Source organism: Heterocephalus glaber, unplaced genomic scaffold (assembly GCF_053883595.1).
Source record: "Heterocephalus glaber isolate CG9 unplaced genomic scaffold, H.glaber_assembly_v1.0 deba00000896, whole genome shotgun sequence".
NCBI lineage: Eukaryota > Metazoa > Chordata > Mammalia > Rodentia > Bathyergidae > Heterocephalus > Heterocephalus glaber.
In genome coordinates, this window is record NW_028258170.1 from 3,185,093 (window position 1) to 3,205,323 (window position 20,231).

At 38.2% G+C, this 20,231-nt stretch overlaps 2 pseudogenes across 1 annotated transcript; both read left to right on the forward strand.

Moving 5' to 3' along the window:
• The first annotated feature begins 10,555 nt into the window (after nucleotides 1-10,555).
• On the forward strand, nucleotides 10,556-18,643 carry LOC147828886 (olfactory receptor 8K3-like; annotated as a pseudogene). The gene is made up of 2 exons (XR_015450011.1): nucleotides 10,556-10,680; nucleotides 16,309-18,643. The product of XR_015450011.1 is annotated as an olfactory receptor 8K3-like (transcript).
• LOC101719284 (olfactory receptor 8K3-like) lies at nucleotides 10,568-13,093 on the forward strand (annotated as a pseudogene).
• Nucleotides 18,644-20,231: the final 1,588 nt, after the last annotated feature.

Here is a 20,231-nt window from a genome sequence, read left to right on the forward strand (position 1 = left end):
ACAGCTACCAGTGAATATATTTATCCTTTTTCCTTTTCCTAGTTTCAGAGCCTTAGTCAAAGCAATCAGCTCAGCCCTCTGTGCTGATGTCCCTTGAGGTAGCCCCTGTTCCCATTCCACCTGTTGGTCAAGGTTGAACACCGCCACCCCACCATACTGTATGCCATCACGAACAAAACTGCACCCATCAATGTAGAATGTTGTCTCTGCATGGGGGAGGGCCTGGTCTGTCAAATCCAGATGCCCTCCCCTCAAGTTTTCAAGAGTCTCAAGGCAATCATGGATGGGCATGTGTTCATTGGATTCTGGGAGCAGAGTAGCTGGATTAAGGCTAGTGGTGGTGACAAACTTAATGCGTGGCTGTTCTATCAAGAGCCCTTGATATTGTAACAGTCTGGCATTAGACAACCATTTAGTAGGTGAGCTATTCAACAAGGGCTCATTAGCATGGGGAGTGATCAAAGTCAAATCCTGTCCAAAGGTCAATTTGTCAGCCTCTCCGGTTAAAGCAGCTGATGCTGCTACTCTCCTCAGACAAGTAGGTCACCCTCAGGCCACTGGGTCAAGCTTCTTTGAGAGGAATGCCACGGGCCACTTCCATGGCCCCAAAAGCTGAGTAATCACTCCCTTGGCTACCCAAATTTTCTCTCCTATATACAGGGTGAAGGGCTTGTTTAAGTCTGGCAATGCCAGGGCTGGTGCTGATGCAAGTGCAGTCTTAAGCAATTGAAATGCCTGCTGGCAAGCCTCAGTCTCCTGCTGGATCCCACCACAGAGTCTCAGCTGAACTGGGGTTCCTACCTGAGGATCTTGCTGGGGCCTCCAAAATGTAAGACCGGGGGCCTTACCAAATGCTCCAAGGAGCTGACTGCAGTGAAGAACACCCAGGAAGGAACACACCGGACAAGTTGGAAAGTAAAGCAGACCTTTATTAGTCTGGCCAGATGGCACTCTCAAAGCAAAGTAGCTTAGAGAGGCCGCTGGCTCAGAGCCTGAGGCTGTTTTTATAGGGGGTTGTAGGGGAAATTAGCAAGAGAAAAAATGTTGATTGTCAAAAGATGTTTGCAGATTGTCTTATAGATAGCTGTGTCCAGAACATCAGTTTCTGACAAACAAGGAGTTGGGTAATTTACTTAGGAACGCTATGTTTGTCACAGATTTCATCTAGTGTCCCAGAACTAACAAGCACATTTTAACCATTAACTCACAATCAGTCACTATGTTGGAACTTGAGGGGAGCCTTAAATTACAGAGTTATGCTGTGGGACTGCATAACTCTGTAATCATAAAACTCCCCTAGCCCCAACTGTGATTGAATGTGAGTTAATAGATAAAGATGCTTGTTAGTTCCAGGACACTAGATAAGATCTGTATCAGCCATAAGGTCCCAAAGTAAATTACTCAACTCTTTGTTCAAAACTGATGTTTGGACACCAGTATCTATAGAACAATCTACTAACATCTGCTGACCATCAGTACATGTCAGCTGACCACTAACCTTTGTTCCTCTTCTGTAAATTTCACCTGTTAACTTCCCCTGCAACCCCCTATAAAAAGAGCCTCGGACTCTGAGCTAGTTGTCTCTCTAAGCTACTTTGCTTTGGGAGTGCCGTCTGGCCAGACTAAGGTCTGTTTCACTTTCCAACTTGTCCAGTGTGTTCCTTCCCGGGTGTTCTTCACTGCAGTCAGCTCCTCAGAGTGTTTGGTAAGGCCCTCAGTCTTACAATGCAGTCCCACAATTCCAAGAGGAAAATCTCAGAAAACAGAATTCTATCAAGGACAAGAATAAAATGGGATCATGAATCTTAAATAGTGCCTCAAAAGTGTAAAAACATAGCATAACTCCCCATCATATATTTCTATGGTCACTAGACAGTGTAGATTTAATTTTTAAAATAACTATTTTAAAAAAATTTTTAAATGAGTATTTAAAAATCAATTTAAAGCATGTGCAAATTTGGACTGCACATTACTATCACATATGTTAGCACATACTTAACCAATGACACTTTCTGCATGAATCCCAAACTTTAGATACAGTTCCCATCTGGTGAAGATAATTACTAGTAAAAAGACCAAGGTTAAAGGGGAGAGGAGGCAAGGCTTGGTGGTGCTGGCCTGTAATCCCAGGACTCTGGGAAGCTGAGACAGGCAGATTCCAAGTTCCAGCCTTATTTCAAATAATTTATTTGCTTTGTTGGACCCTATCTCAAAATAAAACAAACTAAATTCCTGGGGATGTTGCTCAATGTGAAGATTCTGCAGTGAGTCCCAAGTACTACAAAAAAGAAGAATGTATTAAGTTTCAATTATATAAACTCTAGATTTTTCTGACTAAAATCAAATATTGACTAACGTTAATATATATCACTTTTAATGCTCAGCCAATTCCAATTTTTTATGTAATGCATTCATCCATTTCTCCATGAATGGCTATTTAGATTGTTTCAAAATATTGGTGATTTTGAATTATGTTTCAATGAGCATGATGCAGTGTAAAATACACACACACACACACACACACACACACACACACACATCCGCATGCAGAAACCCACAATCGGTTAGAAAAAGTCCCTGATAATTAGCACAGAATCTCCAGGCATCTCATTAAAATGCCAGATGTTTTAGGGTAGTGAAAGAATTGTTTGGCATCTCCTTGGGGAGGGTACGAAAAGTTCAACAGTGTTTATATTGATTCCTCTTCTAGGACTGCCTAACTCTGTAATCATAAAACTCCCCTAGCCCCAACTGTGATTGAATGTGAGTAAATAGATAAAGATGCTTCTTAGTTCCAGGACACTAGATAAGATCTGTATCAGCCATAATTATCCAACTCTTTGTTCCAGACACCACTATCTATAGAAAAATCTACAAAGCATCTGCTGACTATCAGTACATGTCAACCTAATTAAAATGCAAATGTAAGACCACTAACCTTTGTTCCCTCTTCTGTAAATTTGCCTGTTAACTTCCCTGCAACCCCCTATAAAAAGAGCCTCAGAATCTGGGCTGATCGCCTCTCTAAGCTACTTTGCTTTGGGACTGCCTTCTGGTCAGACTAAGGTCTGTTTTACTTTCCAACTTGTCCGGTGTGTTCCTTCCTGGGTGTTCTTCGCTGCAGTCAGCTCCTTGGAGCATTTGGTAAGGCCCTTGGCCTTACATTCTGGAGGCACTTCTGGGATCCCTGGGTGTGCTCCACTCCAGCTCCTTGGAGCATTTGGTAAGGCCCTTGGCCTTACATTCTGGAGGCACCACTGGGATCCCTGGGTGTGCTTCACTATAGTCAGCTCCTCGGAGCATTTGGTAAGGACAGCGGTCTTACATTTGGAGGCCCCAGTGAGATCCCTGGGTTAGGAACCCTGGTTCAGCCGAGACTCTGTGGTGGGATCCAGCAGGAGACTGTCAGGCACAGACCTCAGAAAACCTCTGGAGGTAAGTTTTTGGCCAGTTGCAACCATTTGTTGTGAGGAGTGAGGTGGCTGAAGGGCCGGTAAGCCTCCCCTGACCCCAGGTTCCTGAAGAGGAACAAGGGAAGATTTAGTTTTGTTTTTGTTGTGACGCCTGTTCATCTTGTCATTTATATGTTAGTGTCCTATCCATTGTGTGTTTAATTTTGAATTTCTTTCCATCCGTTGTGTATTTAACTTTGAATTTCTTTCCAAACCATCAAGGACAGAGATGGGAGGATCCTGCTCCAAGACTACCCCATTGGACTGTTTCCTCACTAATTTTAAATTGGCTTTTGCCCCCAAGCAGGAGGACGGATTAAATTTTCTCGTGGAAAACTTCGCTCCTTGTGTCAATTGGAATGGCCGACCTTCGGAGTTGGATGGCCAGCCGAGGGCTTCTTTGAGCTGAGCCTCTGCCAGGTGGTATGGAAAAGGGTAACCGGGTATCCTAGCCATCCTGATCAGTTTCCATATATAAATATATGGGTTCAGTCTTGTCAAGAGCCTCCAGATTGGTTGCAGCGTTTTTCCTTGTGAACAAACTCTCCCATTTTGGTTATGGCCCCAAAGGAACCCTGAGAGGTCAAAGCCCGGGCTCCCAAGCTGGTGCTCTCACAAGATCCTGATCCTTTAGACCCCTTTGTAAGACCTCCACCCTGTGTGGAGCCATCCTCCTCCTCTGATAAACCTGGCCCCAGATCTTGAAACCCTTTCTACCCTCCTCTTCCCAAAGAAGAAAAGTCTCCAGATTCTGTAACCTCCCCCTCCCACATGTGAACAGGGGCCACTTATAGTTCCAGCGGGGCTCCCACTGAAGGGGCTAGTTCAGTTCCTCTTCTGCCTCTTAGGGAAATAGAGCAGGGTCATTTTGTCTATATCCCTTTTTCTACCAGTGACTTGTACTATTGGAAACATAAAAAATCCCCCTTTTTCAGAAAACCCCAGGCTTTGATCTCCCTCCTAGAATCTGTTTTTCATACCCATGACCCAACCTGGGATGATTGTCAACAACTTCTCCAAGCTCTTTTTACCTCCGAGGAAAGAGAAAGGATCAGAGGGCAAGCCATAAAGTCGGTGTTAGGAGGAATGGAGGGCCCACTCGATGAGCAACAGCAGGCCCATGTTGAGGCACAATTTCTATCCACCCATCCCCCATGGCAAGTTAATTCCTCAGGCAGGAGAGAAGCTCTCCAAAACTACCATCAGCATCTCCTAGCCGGCTTGAGGGGAGCCGCTCAAAAGCCTACCAATTTGAGCAAGGTAAGCGAGGTTCCCCAAGGACCTGAGGAATCCCCTTCTGCCTTTCTGGAGCATCTGTTGGAAGCATACCGTATGTATACTCCAATTGACCCAGATGCCCCTGCAAACTGATAGGCAATTACTTTGGCTTTTGTCACTCAGTCCGCCCCAGATATTAGGAAGAAATTTCAGTGGATGAAGGGATTTGAGGGAGAAAATAGGGAAAAATTGATGGATGTGACAATGAAAGTGTTTAATAACAGGGATCCTTTTGATGACAGAATGGCTAAGAAGATAGAAAAGCAAATATTGCAGCCTTAGCAGATGGAGCTTTTATCCAAAAGAAATACAGAGAAAATTAAAAAGAGGACAAAAGTAAAGTACGGCCCTTGTTAGAGAAGGATCAATGTGCATATTGCAAAGAGAAGGGCCATTATAAAAGGGATTGTGAGAAGGTGAAAAGAAAGAGAGAGAAAGAGACTAAGAAAGAAAGAGACGGGGTTCTTCTAGTAGAAAAAAAAGATTGACAAGGCCAAGGTGGGGATCTCCAAACACATCCACTGACTCCAGGAAGCCGGCATCTTGATTCCTTGCCACACAGCCTGGAATACACCACTGCTTCCTGTGAAAAAGCCTGACACCTCAGACTTCAGACAAGTATGGTACAGGATTTTCAGGACCCTGTCTCTAGCACCTGTGAGCCAGCCCCTCTTTGCCTTCAAATGGACAGACACAGACACTGGAACTACCAGACAGCTGACATGGACCCAGCTGCCACAGGGATTCAAAAATTCCCCCACTCTGTTTGGGGAAGCTCTCAGCAAAGATTTACAAGAGGTAAGAAAAGTGTTTCCCCAGGCGACTATTCTTCAGTATGTCGATGACCTCCTCGTGGCAACTTCAACCAATAAAGAATGCATTGCAGCCACTGAGGGCCTCCTGAAAGCCCTCCAGGAACTGGGATATCGGGTGTCTTGGAAAAAAGCTCAGTTCTGCAGGAGCAAGGTAACCTACTTGGACTATATTCTTGAAAAGGGAAAGAGGAGGCTGGCAGAATCTAGAGTATCCACAATTCTCCAGATTCTGAAGCCAGGCTCAAAGAAACAGGTGCGAGAGTTCCTAAGGGTGGTTGGCTATTGCAGGATTTGGATTCCTGGCTTTGCTGAGATTGCCAAACCCCTGCACGAAGTCACTGTAGGAGGAAATACACCCCTTGAATGGACTGAAGCTTGCCAGCAGGCATTTCAATTGCTTAAGACTGCACTTGCATCGGTACCAGCCCTGGCATTGCCAGACTTAAACAAGCCCTTTACCCTGTATGTGGCAGAGAAAAATGGGGTAACTAAGGGAGTGATTACTCAGTTTTTGGGGCCATGGAAGCGGCCTGTGGCATACCTCTCAAAGAAGCTCAACCCAGTGGCCTGAGGGTGGCCTAATTGTTTGAGGACAGTAGCAGCAGCAGCTGCTTTAACCTGAGAGGCTGACAAATTGACCTTTGGACAGGATTTGACTTTGATTACGCCCCATGCCATTGAGCCCTTAGGCTCTGGAATTGGGAAAAGGAAAAAGGATAAATATATTCACTGATAGCCATTATGCTTTTGCCACCACTGATGTACACGGGGAAATTTATCAAAATAGAGGACTGTTGACCTCTGGAGGAAAGGAAATCAAAAATAAGACTGAAATATTGGCATTGCTACAAGCAATCTGGTTGCCTCGAGAGGTCACCATCATCCATTGCCGCGGGCACCAGAAGGGGCTTAGACCCGAGATGATTGGTAATAATGCTGCTGACCAGGCAGCAAAACAAGCTGCTCAAAAATCAGTGGGGAAGCAAATGGTTCTGTTTCCCACACGGGTACTCCCAGAAAAACCCGACTACACAGATAAAGAAGTAGCGGAAATGAAAAGGAGACACTGGACTCAAGGAAAACATGAATGGTAGATGACTAAGGATGAAAAAGTGGTGCTCCCAGCTGCTATAGCAGATACATTGCTGTGTGAACTACATGAGTCCACCCACCTCGGTGAGAAAAGGATGATGGCTGACCTGCAACCTCATTTCCTCAGCGAGGGATTAGCCCAAAAGGCCCAGGACATGGTGAGATGATGCCCCACCTGCCTCAAGGTAAATGCAAATCCTGTAACCGGGCCCCCTGGGGTCCAACACAGAGGACTAACTCCAGGAGAACATTGGGAATTGGGCTTTGCTGAAATGAAGCCTGGCATGTATGGGTACAAATACCTGCTAGTTTTTGTGGATACATTTTCAGGATGGGTAGAAGCATACAACACTAAGAGGGAGACAGCTGAAGTAACAGTTAAAAAGCTCCTGACAGAAATAGTTCCCCATTTTGGTTTGCCCTTAGCTCTGGGGTCCGACAATGGTCCAGCCTTTACAGCTAAGATATCTAAATTAATTAGTAATATTCTTGGAATAAAGTGGAATCTACACTGTGCCTATAGACCTCAAAGTTCAGGAGAGGTAGAAAGAACAAATCGAACTTTAAAGGAGATTCTGACTAAATTATGCTTGCAGACTGAACTAGGTTGGGTAGAGCTTCTTCCTTTTGCCCTCCTCCGAACGAGGTGCACTCCCAAGCCTCCCCTCAATTTGTCCCCCTTCCAGATTGTTTATGGGCGATCTCCCCCAAATCATTCCATTAATAGATGTAGAATTAAAGGAAAAGTTTTCCCACCTTCAACTCCTTAAATCCTTAAAACCAGTTCATCAGCTTCAGTCAGAGCTACATGAGACATTATGAAAGAAAATGACTAGTCCAAATGAAAAACCTCTACAGCCTTTACCATATAGGCCAGAAGATTTGGTTTTTATTCACAGGTTTGAGTCCAAGACCCTGGAGCCTCGTTAGAAGGGACCAGTCCCTGTTGTCCCATCAACTTCCTTGGTGGTGAAGGTGGCTGGACATTCTGCCTGGATACATCGCAACCATCTGAAAGCAAGACCCTCTGTGGATGTCAAAAAGGACAAATGGAAATTTATCAGCCAACCAGGAGACCAAAAGCTAAGATTGGAGCAGGTTGGAGATGTTTCACCTTCATGATAATATTATCTGGGACACTGGCATTATTGCCCCCAAGAGGACTAGATGAAAAAAAAAAAAAAAAAAGGATGGATTCAATTGGCAAACTCGCTTAATTTGTCTGAATTCTATCTAAATGTTGATGTAAATTTCCATCATGTATTGGGGACGTGCCTCATGTTGTAAACCTAAAAGTGCTGTCAAATTATATACACCCAAGGTAATTATGTCAAATAATACCCAACGTGCTATGTATGAAAATTGTACAACTAAATGTCTGAGGATAAAATGGTCGGAAGGGATGTCCTGCCATATAAAACAATTGGAAGACTTGGCTCAAAGGGTACATAATGAAGATGGCTGGGACTTGAGCCAATGGCTAACTAAATGGTTGCCCAACCTACAATGGTTAAAACAAATTTTTCTGGTCATTACAGTTGTGTGTATATGCTTACTATTGTCATGCTGTTGTATACAACAGATGCCTACCTTTATAAGTAAGATTACTTAAATTGTAAAATCAGTGGGGAATGTAGGACTGCATAATTCTGTAATCATAAAACTCCTCTAGCCCCAACTGTGATTGAATGTGAGTAAATAGATAAAGATGCTTCTTAGTTCCAGGACACTAGATAAGATCTGTATCAGCCATAATTATCCAACTCTTTGTTCCAGACACCACTATCTATAGAACAATCTACAAAGCATCTGCTGACTATCAGTACATGTCAACCTAATTAAAATGCAAATGTAAGACCACTAACCTTTGTTCCCTCTTCTGTAAATTTGCCTGTTAACTTCCCTGCAACCCCCTATAAAAAGAGCCTCAGAATCTGGGCTGATTGCCTCTCTAAGCTACTTTGCTTTGGGACTGCCTTCTGGCCAGACTAAGGTCTGTTTTACTTTCCAACTTGTCCAGTGTGTTCCTTCCCAGGTGTTCTTTGCTGCAGTCAGCTCCTTGGAGCATTTGGTAAGGCCCTTGGCCTTACATTCTGGAGGCACCACTGGGATCCCTGGGTGCGCTTCACTACAGTCAGCTCCTCAGAGCGTTTGGTCAGGACAGCAGTCTTACACATTGTACAAGAGCATTTACAATGGGCAGAGGAGGACATAGGTTGTCACAATTCTATAAGCAGTGTTTTAATTGAGACATGTGAAAAATACATACAATCAATTTACACACAATGTTGAAACTTGTATGGTTTTATTTGTTCATAATTTTGTTAGAGAAAGCCACTACACAGTTTTCACTAAAAGTACATTATTCTATTTCTTTCACTTATCCAGGGGTGATAATGTCTTACTTTAAGAGGCCAGCCACCTACCCCTATGCAATTCTCTTAAATCTTCAATTTGTTAGAGATGTTCAGACATATTTTATTGGTTATATACAAGTTTGTCTGCATTATGTGTTATAGCATAAGGGAGAAATTCTTGTGAACTTGCTGTGCAGAAAGATTTCAACCACCAGGAATGCATGTCTACTGTGTATATTTTTATCTTTATCATATTGTGTATCATAGTAAAAGTTCTACAGAGTGTAAAAACATAATAATTACATGAACAATTTTGAACTTTTTAATTTAAAGCATAGCATCTCTTCTTCTGAAGTGAATATTGTGCATCTTCGTTGCATAAAATCAGTTCCAGCGATTTCTCTCATATTTGCTCGATTTCTCCATGCTCCTGGAGATGACTGCCTGTAACATACATCTGATCATTTCCCTGCAAGTAAGTATATTCAGACTGTAATTGATACAGAAAAGTTTTAGATAACTTAATAGATTGAATATTAAGATAGATGTAGAAGCAAAATAAGTAATGTGTTCAAGATTTGCTTTTCCTGTAACACTTTGTTTAAGGTGAAGATTATCTGACTCTAACCAGTAACTTCATTAACCTAACAAAGTTACCAGGCCAGGGTGAATTTACAATGTATATGGCCTATCTAGTACCTGTGACTTGTAAATAGGAACTGGAATTATATTTACATATCAAAGACCACTAGGGATGAGATAATGGCTAAAAAGGGTATAAAAAGGGAAATGCTGAACAAAGGGGGTGCAGATATTGACCAGACTGGTTTCTGGCATTCCCATCAGCTCCCAAGAAGAAATTTTATTATTTTATCCAAATTCTGTGTCTCTGTGTATTTCTTTCTGAGATTTCCACAACATAATGATGATGCCATAGGAAAGAATAATGTTTAAGTAAATGTCTGTCATCTTCTTTTGTATGTGTGTGATACTGAGGTTTAAATCCAGAGCCCTTGCACTGAACCCTCTACCCAGCCCTCTCCTTCTTTCCTCCTATACTCCCTCTTTCTTTCCCTGTTTTTCTTTCTTTGCTTTCCTGCTCCTTTTCTTCCCTGCCTCCCTCACCCCTCTTAGCCCCATGCAATCTTCCTGATTCAACTCACAGTGCTGGGATTACAGGCTTGCTTCACCACTCCTGGCTCACAGTAATGTTTAAAATGCTATTAAAGGGCCAGGGATTTAGCTCAGTGGCACCACACCTGCCTAGTAAGGTCAAGGTCCTAAGTTTGATTTCCAGTATCAAAAATAAAATGAAAATTAAATGAAATAAAATACTATCAAAATAATTATAAACAAATAGGAGATAAGAAATCTAAAAAAATCTACTCTTTGTCTAACTTTAGGCTTAGAGTGGGTGTGGGTGGTAGAGATTAAGGTTCACTTGCTTGTACATATTCTATTGTCTTATTTATGTTAGCTTTGCATAATAATGTCTGTTCTCCAGGTGATAATACTCAAATTTTATTGATTCCTTTTGTGTAACTATTGAGAACAGGTCTTCTGATTGCCCTGGTTGGAGGGACTCAAGCTCACATCATTTACCAAGTTCATTGTGGTGGGCATCACAGATCACCCTGAACTGAAGGCTCCACTGTTCTTCCTGTTCCTCATCATCTACCTGACCTGGTAGGCAACCTGGTAATGAGGGCAACCTGGTAATGAGCATCCTCTCCCAGGTGGACTCCCATGTACTTTTTCCTCAGACACCTGGCTCTCACTAATCTTGGATATTCTACAGCTGTGGGACCCAAAATTCTGGTAAATTCTGTGGTGGATCAAAATACAATCTCGTACTATTTTTGCACTGCATAGCTGGCTTTCTTTACTATGTTCATCATTAGTGAGCTTTTTTTTTCTCTCTGTGATGTCCTATGGCCCCTATGTGGCCATCTGTAACCCTCTTCTCTACACTGTCATCATGTCACCAAGAGTGTGTGGGGCACTAGTGGGGATTCCCTATCCCTACTCCACATTTGTGTCTCTTCTCATTTCTGTAAAGATTTTCACTTTGACTTTCTGTGGATACAATGTGATTAACCATTTCTACTGTGATTGTATCCCCTTGATTTCATTGCTCTGCTCAAATATTCATGAAGTTGTATTTATAATCATGATACTTGCAGCTTTTGATTTGATTTCCTCTCTCTTGATGGTCCTGAAGTCCTACTTATCTTCACAGCCATTCTCAGGATGAACTCTGCAGAGAGCAGGCACAAGGCCTTCTCCACCTGTGGGTCTCACCTGACTATGGTCACCATGTTCTATGGGATGCTGATATTTATCTACATGCAGCCCAAGTCCAGTCACTCCAGTGACATTGACAAAGTGGTTTCTATATTTTATACCCTGGTCATCCCCATGTAGAATCCTTTGATCTACAGCTTGAGGAACAAAGATATAAAGTATGCTCTTCATAGGACATGGAAAATCATATGCAAATATTTTTCTTTCAAGGCACTCCTCCACAGATTGGCTCTACTTCTCTTCAAAGTTTGGACATTTGGGTACTACTTAAATTTCAAAATTTTATAAATGGATCAGTGAACAAAATATTTAAAAACTGTGCCTTTCTTGAGGTACAGTGATCAATTTTAGTGTAACATTCAAAGAAATTTTCTAGTCTATCAATTACAATTTTGCTGTCTATCAATAAAACTGGAATGCTATGTGGGAGTGTAAAGGAGTAGTCGGCACAGAAGATGAGAAAAAAGCCTTTTGTTCTTTGAGGTACTGGGGATTACTCCTACAGCCTTCACACTAAGCTACATCCCCAGCATTTATCTATTTGTTTACTCATTTATTTTGAGACAGATTCTTCAAAAGTCTTTAATTTGTTCAGGGGGAGCTTGAATTCGTGATCCTCTTGCCTCAGTCTCTCATAATGCAAAAAAAAAATTTTGGTATTCTTAATAATTAGAATAAACTTCCTGTATCCAGGTGTGATTTTTTTTCTGTGCTTCTGTTTTTGTGTAAGATCAATCTTACTATTTTAGGCTTCATATACTCCTAGGTGGTTGTGTCACAATCAGTCTTGATTGCATTTTCAAAAGGTTCATTTTAGCAGTATGATCACAAAGACTATGTCATATGAACATATTCAAGTGTTCTAAGTAGATATAGTAATGTTGTGATCTTGGCATACATTGGTTTTCTCATGAATGACTTTATGCTAATATCTGATCCTGATAGAGTATATTCACTAAACAAAATGTGCTATTCAGCAATCCATAGGTCCAGCACAGTACGCAGTTTTGTGTAATTCAGTTTACATATATATGTGAGTGAAAGCGCAGAGTGAATACACATTAAAATATGAATGAAATATTATTTGAAGAATAAAGACCTGTATATTTTTCATCTGGTAATAAAAATTACTAATGAGTTCTAGCAATAGATATCTAATTCATTTTGATGAAAATGTACTGCACAGTTTTTCCTTCATATATACAACACAATATTATAATTTCCTAAAAAATGCACCCTGCAATAACAGAATTGAATCATTGCATTGAGGAGACACAGTGAAATAAGTGGGACACTCATGTAAATACTGAATGGTTTCTCTAGTGTGAGAAACTGAAAGTGTAAATAAGGATCAAAAGGCATAATAAATAATGTGAAATAGGAAGAAAAGGTCCAAAGGGGAAGGGGAAGTTGGAGGGGTTTGGGAAGGTAAAGAAGGGAATGGAAATGATATAAGAAAATAAAAAAATAGAAAAAAAGTCTTTGTAAATTGGAAAGGGTGGAGAGGTTGAAGGGAGGACAAGGGAATAGGGAAAAAATAAGAGCCAAAATATATCATGTAAAGGTAAATGTAACGATAAAATTAATTTTTAAAAAGAAATGTTAATATTAGTTGGTGGGTATGGAAATATGTAATTTAATATGTTTTAAATTACTTTTTATTTTCCCAAAGTACTTTCACCAATTATTTCTGCTAGAATATTTTCTAATACTTTAAAATGAAATATGCAAATGGGAGTTAATTACCCTATTATACTATTTCCAAAATAAATGTTTTTCAGAATTTCAATAGATCTCAAAAAATGTGCATAAAGAAAATGACATATGCTTAGGTATAATAATATGTCATATTTATTTAATTTTAAGTCAATATACATTTTATAATTTATATATTATATTAAAAATTTTAAATTTTTTTCCTTGTATACATACTTTGCAAAATTCAGATAGGCAAATAAGTGAAATAATTGTTAAGATAATAGGAGAAAATAGAATGATATATTTTATACAATGCTTCATCAATGTCAATAAAATTGAGAAAAAGAGAAAAATAAAAAGTACTGGGACACTATGAATACTGTAATAAGGTAATGCATAGTTGAGCTTAGGATCATAAGCACTGGTGTACCGAGCACTTCAATTGAGCCTCAGAAACTCACTCGGATGAATTTTATGAATACAGAGGATTTAAAAATTGAAATTTATAGTAAAATAACATTTTACTGTAGAGATCCCTGCAGTCAGATTCCAGTACCCACCTGCCCAATGTGCGATGCAAGCCTGAGGAAAAGAATACACTCAGAGACAGAACTAAGAGAGAGAAAGTGGGGGCCAGGATAACCAATGCCGAGGCAACTGACAAAGACCTTGGACAGTTCCAGCCATTGACATTTATTGGCAATCAATTGGGGTAAAGGTGATGTGTGGTTTCTATGGAAATTAATGTAAACAAGGCTCAGATAGGGCAAGGCAAAGCATTCTCGAATTAGGAACAGAATAGTCAAAATATATGATTGTAATTAGAACATTGTCCTAGTCTGAAGGTTTACCTGTGGGAATGGAACTCAGGTGTGAGTTACTCTGACCTCAGCACATAGGCTTCAGCCAGACTCACTCCTATAAACAATCCAGTGGTGGGGTTAACTATTCACAGCCTGCTTTGGGCATAATCAGTATTACAGTCCTCTGCACTACTCAACCCCCAATTTGCCCTCAGGCAGACTGATTTATGAATTCTACTCAGAGCTTAAGAAAAAATAAATAAACAATGCCTACAAATTCCTGGAAAAGCTAAACAGGAGTTGTGATTTCCACTTTTTGAAAAGTATCACAAAGATGGAGAAGGCATCTTGTAGGTGAAAATTCTAAACATAATACAAACTGATGAACATAGAATACACAAAAACAGCAAAATTCCATGTTGAATTTAAGCCAGGAGTTTATGTTTGAGCTAATATTTGAAGATCAAAATATTATTCAACAGGTAGGAAACTGAAAATTAAAAAGTATAACATACCAATAAGTGTAAAACATGTAAAGTTCCAAGATGCATTAATTACAAAAAATGTTTCCAAACTATTAAAATAGAGCTCCCCTTGGTTGTACAGAACAGATGTGTCTCCCTGGTATTTTTGGACCAGAGATCTTTGTTTTGTTTTGTTTTGTTTTGTTTTTGTTTTTGCTGCATTGGCTTTTGTTGATATGCAACCATCTGCCACACAGTTCTGTGCTCAGGAAATACAAACACAGAGCCTGTATGCCATCATCTTCATTTCCTGTCCTGGTGGAGCGGCACACAGGGACAGGGAGTGGTGGCCATATCTACTTCATCCTTCTATAGATGCAAGGAAATTACTCATATCTTCTGCCACATCCTTTCTCTCCTCTCAGTTTCTTGTTCCGATGTGCATGGGCAAGATTCCACTCCTTTTTTTTCATTAATTTAAAAAAATATCTTTTTGTCATTTATAAGAAAGAATTTATATTTTATCACTTATTAGTATTCACCATATCCCTTTATTTTTAAAATTGTTTCGTGATTGTAAACCAAACCAACAGCAACAAAAAAAGTCAAGATTTATACTGTTTATTTGTTTATTGAGGCATTTTTCTATTGTTATTGCCTGATATATTTTAAATGAGAAAACAGCCCGGGTGGAGAAGTGGAGCTTGGCAGGTAGCAGTGCCCATTTAAGGCATTTTTTAAGGAAGCAAAGTGTAAATTTTATGAACTACATTGTACACATGTTGTGAAATTGTGTCTTTTTATTTGTTTGCTTATAGCTTATTTAGAGAGTCTACAAATTTACTTCAAAGTATATAATTTATTTTTAATTTTGAAAATAGTACTCACAGTATGATATGAAAGTAATAATTGTTTGACCAAAATATCTTCCTGCTTTTGTGTTATACTTTTTAAATTCTGGCTTATTTGAGATTTTCCCATTATATTTTACTTTGTCATACATGTATTCATCAGCATTATGTACTATGTAATATTTTGAGGAAGTTCTTGAGGATGCAATTTAAAGACGTATTTAAACCTGCTTCAGGACTTCATGTAATTCTTTGGTTTATTATATTTTGTCCTTGATACTTTGTAACATAGGAAAAATTTTATTCAATAAGAAACATGAATCATACTATAAATATTTTATTTTTCTCTTTAAAATATACTACCCTTTTACTTTAAGCAAACATATAGTTTTCATTATATAGTTCAATTCTAAAAACTTCCCTCTTAATCTTATGAAATTAGCTCATGTAACAAGCACCTTATTGGTTAAATCCACATAAGTATGTCACAGTTATAATGACAATGCCCCCAGGGGAGTACTACTATTTAAATATTAATAAAGGTAACATATTATCATTTTATTACAATACTTTTTAAAGTTTAAATAAGTAACTCAAAATTATAGCACACTGCAATTTTATCTGAAGTTTAGGAATTTGTCATTAGAATATCTTATTTTGTCATGAGTGTACATGTCACTTCATAATTTGTAGCTATGAAATGTAACTAGGTGATTGTTATATAAATAACCATTATAGAATTTAAAATGTGGTACCATAGTTATCCACTTACTTTCATTTTGATTTTTGAAACACCTATGTCTTTATATTATTTGTATAACTATCAACTTTCCATATATTTATCTGTCTACCTAATAGATTTCTACCATTTCTGAAAAAGATTACTGATGTGGATATTATGTTGAGCTGGAAAATGAATATGATGGGACATTTAACATGCTAAGGTCCTCTAACCATTAGATGCCAGTAGCACTGTACTTCTATTTAGAAAAACTAAATATCTTTGGAAATGAATAATTTTCTTTTTGAGAAAAATCTGCATAGATGGACCATAAAGAAAGTTGGGCTTATTTTCAAATATTTAAATTGAAAAATTCCCATGGAGTATATTTGCACTAAGTCTACATAATTAAATTCATCCGGGTGATATTATGGAAAAAATGCTTATCATGCTTATGTCTCTTCTCTACCTAGAACAGGTTTTCTGACAGCCCTGGATGGAAGGGCACAACTTCACATTGGTGACAGCGTTCATTCTTCAGGGCATCACAGATCACCCTGACCTGCAGGCTCCACTGTTCCTCCTGTTCCTTTTCATCTACCTGATCCCACTGCTGGGCAACCTGGGCATGATCATCCTCGCCCAGGTGGACCCCAGGCTGCAAACTCCCATGTACTTTTTCCTCAGACACCTGCTCTCACTGATCTTGGCTATTCTACAGCTGTGGGACCCAAAATGTTAGGATATTTGTGGCTGATCAAAATACAATCTAATATTATGGTTGCACTACACAGCTAACTTTCTTAGCTGTTCCCTTGAGTAGTGAAATTTTTAATCTCTCTGTGATGTCCTATGACTGCTTTGTGGTCATTTGCCACCCACTGCTGTACACTGTCATCAGGTCACAAAGAGTGTGTTGGATGTTGACTAAAATACATTTGTGTCTCTCTTGGCCACTATAAAGATTTTTACCTTACCCTTCTGTGGCCACAATGTCATCGGTCACTTTTACTGTGATGGTCTCCCCTTGTTATCCTTGCTGTGCTCAAATACTCAAGAAATTGAATTGATAATCATGATATTTGCCCCTTTTGATTTGATTTCTTCTCTCCTGATGGTCCTCATGTCCTACCTTCCCATGGTCACAGCCATTCTCAGGATGAAGTCTGCAGAGAGGAGGCACAAGGCCTTCTCCACCTGTGGGTCCCACCTGACTATGGTCACCATAGTCTATGAGACATTGATATTTATGTGCAGGCAGCCTAAGTCCAGTCACTCCAGTGACACTGACCAAGTGGCTTCTATATTTTACACCCTGATCATCCCCATGTTGAATCTTTTGATGTATAGCTTGAGGAACAAAGATGTAAAATGTGCTCTTCAGAGGAAATGGAAAAATATATGCAATAATTTTTATAAAATTTATGTATGATATGAATCCTACAAATTGGGTTTGGATGAGAGGCTGCTCTGATTTCTTCCAGAATGAATCACAGACACAAGTTCATTCAATGTATACTGAAATATTGCCCTTCTTGGTACTAGTTAATCTTCAAAACAGTTAAAGCAAAATTAATGCAGAAAACAATAAAAGGCTTTGCCTCCTTTATTGAAGAGAAATAATTTACAAACATTACAATTGAAGAAATGATCCAGTACAGTCAAAGGGTTTAGGATCTGTGGACCAAGTGCAGGCAAGGAGACAGAGTTTGCTGAGTAAGTGCCTAACAGCAATAGGTACAGCAAGCAGGAGTTAAATTCTGGCTTTGCTCTTCTCAGTTATTACAAGGAACTTCCCAGTGTCTGTGTGTTATTTGTCTCTGTGTTTCCTGTTTTGTGTAAGGAAAAGCAGTCTTGCTTTTTTAGGATCCATCACATCTACAGATCGTGGTAATATCACTCTTGGCATTGTACTCAGGATGCTTCATTAATATGATGATTGGAAAGAATCAGTTCTGATTACTCCAATGTATTATTCCATGCAGCGATCTTAGGGTCCTTCTTTCTTCATACTGATATCTTACTTTCTTATAATAGCACAGAAAAGTCTATTAATGCAACATAGCTGGATATCAGGCAAACTATAGTTTTAGCAGAGCATATAATTTTATCTAAATCAGTTGATTGTTTTTATAATAGTAAGTGGACAAATTAAGATAAATTTCTTGAGGTCCACATTTAAGCTTCTGGTCTTTCTTGTTTATTTTCCTTGTTTGCTTGTTCCTGATCTCTTAATGCCTACTTTTCTGTGACCATCAATTACTCTTTCTCATATCTCTAAATGAATATATTAACACTTTATAGTCATTTGTTGTTCTTGCATAAGATAAAGTAGGTTGATTGGCTTACTAGCCTGTGACTGAGTTTACTCATATTTGATACATATGACAGTGTACAATTCTTTGGGTGATGGTCCATTGTTTGAGTGCATCATTATTAGAATTCAACTTCTGGAAAGCAAGGAAAGATAATGCCACTAACTGAGAATGTATTATAGAATGTATTAATGCATATGCTTGTCTTTTCTAAACGCTTATCCCATAAACTTCATCCTCCTGCATTTTTCAGAATTTATACCATTCCATATTCACAGGATTTTAATTGTACCATAGAGAAACTGTTCTATTTTTTTAGGAGAGCATCATGGAACAAAATTACCTGTGTAGCTAACCCACATGAATAACAATAAATATTTGGATTAGTAAAATCCTATATATGTTGTCATGCTAATGACGTGTTACTGAAATATTAATTTAGTTGATCATTTTATTACAATATAATTTTGAAACTAAGCTTAATCTATTTATATGTGTGAAAATATTGTAATTCCTTAGAAAATAAATGCTTGGAAGAAGCAAAGTGAAATGTTAATTTCAATTATTGTTGGTAATAAAATACTGAAAAATTTTTAATCTCTGCATTTTAAAATTATTATGTTTTCCAAATTACTTTCAGAGATTACAAATTTTATTATGAAAGTAATTTTTTTCTAATATATGTTTATAAAGTTTTAAGATGAATTAAAATAATCCATTATTCTGCTTGTATTAAAAGTCTCAGTAGTACTGCTAATCCCTCAAATATTGAAACAAAAACAGAAAAAAAGGGTGCAGAGGTTCAGAATTATATAATAGCTTTCATTTATTTGGGAAGTTAAACTGCATTACATTATCAAATAACTTTATAAATATTTTCACAAAGTTTCATATTTTATTGATAAAATATTAGTTTTAAAAACCAGGAATTGGAAACTGATGAAATTGTTGTTACTGTAATTTGAGTAAATAGGATTTAATACTCTGCACAATCACAACTCAGATTAAATGTAGTTTATAATAAAAAATATAAAAAGTGGGGTGTGTCTACCAGAAAACAACCCGTAATTAAGAAATGAGTCATAAGCTTGGTATATTGTATTTTGTGTAAATATACACAGAATTATGAGTGAAATAAATCTTTGATTGAGTAGAATCTCAAAGTAGAAATTCTAATAAAAAATAATTGCTCTCACTCTAAACTCAGGTTCAAGTGACTTTATTTATGAATTTTATTTAATGATTATAGGGAAAGTATTCAGTAATTTGTACGAGTTCTTCCAGAAATGCAGATAGTATATTTTCTAACTCTTCAGGGAATATTTCCCTAATATCAATAGCAGATGATGATATTATATATTAGAAAACTCTAAACAATATATTAGTTCGTGAAACTAGCAATATGTGAAAAAATTAATGTATAATATTGAATTTAAAGAAGGAATCAATATTTGTATATTTAAAAATTATTTTAATTCATTATATAATAATGGTAAAGGTATACATATATATATTTATATCATGTCAACATATGTGAAAAAGATTTTTAGAATTTCTAACTAAAAGTCTTAAGGTAATGTTCTTCCTTTCCTTCTCCTTTCCTTTTTTATTCATAGTATTATTTCATTACAAGCCTTTTCTCCTACAAGAGTCAATTTTATGCTTTAATTTAAAAAAGTCTTCCTAGCAACAAAATTCTCTGCAGGATACCCTTTACACAAGATAATACATTGTAATGGTATCTCCAAATTCTATTAGCAGAACATTCTATTCCTTTATATATTTCTAAAAGAGCATGCCTATTTTGTTTGGAAAGGTTTCTTCACTTCTATTCATGTTTTTTTCTTCTTCAAATGTTAAATTATCCTCATGGTCACTGATGCTCACTATCTATGCATATCCCAGAAGTTCAAACAAGTAATGCTCTCATGTGCATGTGTGTGTGTGTGTGTGTGTGTGGCCGTGTGTGTACAGATGCACATAATTCAGTGTGTAAAAGAACCTGAAGCACAAAGTAAAAATCAAAGATAGAGAAAGTTATGATTTTCAAATTTGCAACATAAAAATAATCACAAATATCA